Below are 2,941 nucleotides of genomic sequence, written 5' to 3'. Positions count from 1 at the left end.
CGAAGGTTCGAGAGAACGAGTGGCTTGACACCAGTCACGTGACCTCGCTGACGCAACAGTATTGTTCAGGGAGGATACAAGAGAATGCATTAAAAGATACCTGAGCTGGCCATGAAAACGTAGCAATATTAATTTTAATACAAAGGAAACAACATGCTAAACGTTATACAAGGTTAAAAACTTTAACTGTCATAATATAGTTTTAAGTCTGTTCTGCAAACATTTGGAGCTGACCATCATCATGTCCGCACTTTGGGCTCACGAGTGCACGTTAAGAGCGATGGGTTAATCCCACTATTCGGACAGGTAAGATCAGCCCAAGAACTGACTGGGAGTGCTGTCATTTCAAGATTATGAAGGGATACGCATAGACAGCCCGTTATAAAAACTGTGTACAAAGATTCTGATACAAACAATTTAATTATTCATCATTGCATATGATTGATATATTATTATATTATTTATACATGATTGCAGTGGCGTCGTGCACACTGGTGGGCACGGCTCCTACCCTCCAAATGCTTTATACACATTTCTAGTTTACATTAGTTAATTTAGTAATGGTTCCTTATTCAACGTGTTCGTACACGGTATATGCCGCCGGAGGAGGTCAGATTTAAAAATAGTTCATGAGACGATAATAATAATAAATCCATAGTGCATCCACGTGTTCACGAACTGCAACTACTGTAGCTCGAAAAAATAAGTATTATTTTCACGATGTTTGTTTGTTTTGAATTTCGCGCAAAGCTACAATAGGGTTATCTGCGCTAGCCGTCCCTAATTTAGCAGTGTAAGACTAGAGGGAAGGCAGCTAGTCATCACCACCCACCGCCAACTCCTGGGCTACTCTTTTACCAACGAATAGTGGGATTGACCGTCACATTATAACGCCCCCACGGCTGAAAAGGCGAGCATGTTTAGTGTGACGGGGGATTCAAACCCGCGACTCTCAGATTGCGAGTCGAGCGCCCTAACCACCTGGCCCCAGCTGAAAGGGTGAGCATGTTTGGTGTGACGGGGATTCGAACCCGCGACCCTTAGATTGCGAGTCGAGCGCCCTAACCACCTGGCCATGCTGGACTTCATTTTCGCGAATTTAATTTGGTGTAGACTCAATGCACAGCTGTACACAGTGGGAAATTTCACCAAGAGACATGGCTTGTTTCGTGCAGAACAGGAAGAATGTTTGAAAGATAAATACTCCCTCTCTATCAAAATGCTGAAATCCGTGAATGCGACAAGATGGTCAGGGAGAATTGAAAATTACAAAGCTTTATTTTCGTAGCATTCAGCAGAATTCTTTTAGTGATAGGTGTTTGTTCCAAATATCTTCCTGCAAGTGACATGGTCATCAGACAGTAGCAGAAATGACTAAACACTGTAGGTCTGAATTAAAGATTCTAAGATCAGATGAAACATCTCGGAAGTTGTAGATCGACACTGAACAGATTGTTTGTTTGTTTTTGAATTTCGCATAAGGATATTCGAAGGTTATATGCGCTAGCCGTCCCTAATTTTGAAGTGATAGACTAACCAACTCTTAGGCTACATATCCACCGCCAGCTCTTAGGCTAATCTTCTATCAAAGAATATTGGAATTGACCGTCACATTATAATGCCCCCACGCCTAAAATAGCGAGCATGTTCGAGGAGGGGGATTTGAATCCTCGCCTGTCAAATTACGAGTCGAATACTCTAACCACCAGGCAATGCCGACTGTTAAACAGCTCGCTTCAAAAATATACAAGTAGCTTTAAGAGATACAGGTAGCCAAAAAAGTTTCCAAAATACTGAATCACTTATAGTAAAATGAAACTGGATTTATCCGTTGAAAGCATCGCTAAGAAGGTTAGCATTGAAGCATTGCCGCTACTAAAACACATTTATGGCTTAATATCTCCTTCAATTGAAAAAATCTGAAAACTGAGGCAGCTTATAACATACGATATAGGACATCGCAATCCACATGTGGCAGAGTAGAAATAGAAACTTCTAAACCACATACTTGAGAGAGTCGCGCCCACCAACTACACTAGAAGACATCTATCTGTCTTCTGGTGTAAGGATAACGTACTATATGCATATAGCCAAATACGAAAGATAAATCAGATAGTCCTGAGACTTCCAAAGACATCTCGCAGTAAATGAAGGAAACTTCTCAGCTCTAAAGTTTGCATATAAGAACCACCATGATATAAGATCGGTTGAATGACCTAATGGTAATTGCAGTAGAAGCAAATTGAACTCGGTAAATAGACGTGGAGAATATCAGGGACGCCTTTTGGAGTTTAACTGAAAGACGTTAGGGGTGAGAAGAAATACTGTGAAATATTTATATAGAGCAGTGAATTAAACTACATGTAGATTTAAAATGTCAGCACATATCCTACAGATATATTTAAATGAACTAAATATCCACCATTGATAACAAAAGTACTGTCTCTTCTGACTGTGCCCCCCCCCCCCCGAAAGTGAAATTGTCAGAATTACGTCGTTGAATGATTGTTATGTTATAATATGATATTAAAGAAAATGGTAGAGGTAAGTTACCCATAAAGAATATTTGTTGTAAGGAATAGTTAGAATCTATTTTATAGATTCTGTATGGCGTGAAATAAATTAGTCGAAGGTAGTTTGTGAATTAAGTCATCTTCTTTGTTACGAGACTGTATGGACTAATAGCGAGCTTTGAAGGAAAGTTTTGTTTGTAATTAAGCACAAAGCTACACAATGGGCTATCTGTGCTCTGCCCACCACGGGTATCGAAACCCGGATTCTAGCGTTGTAAGTCCGCAGACATACCGCTGTGCCACTGGGGGGGGCTTGAAGGAAAGAGATGATATTGTTCGAAAATTGACCACAAAGTGACTAACATAAACAATCAGCTTTTGTTTAAATCCATAATTATCTAATTAAAAGTATCCAGTAACAAGAATTT

This window comes from Limulus polyphemus, unplaced genomic scaffold (genome assembly GCF_000517525.1).
Source record: "Limulus polyphemus unplaced genomic scaffold, Limulus_polyphemus-2.1.2 Scaffold1289, whole genome shotgun sequence".
Lineage (NCBI taxonomy): Eukaryota > Metazoa > Arthropoda > Merostomata > Xiphosura > Limulidae > Limulus > Limulus polyphemus.
The sequence above is the reverse complement of the archived record's forward strand: the minus strand, read 5'-3'. Positions refer to the sequence as shown.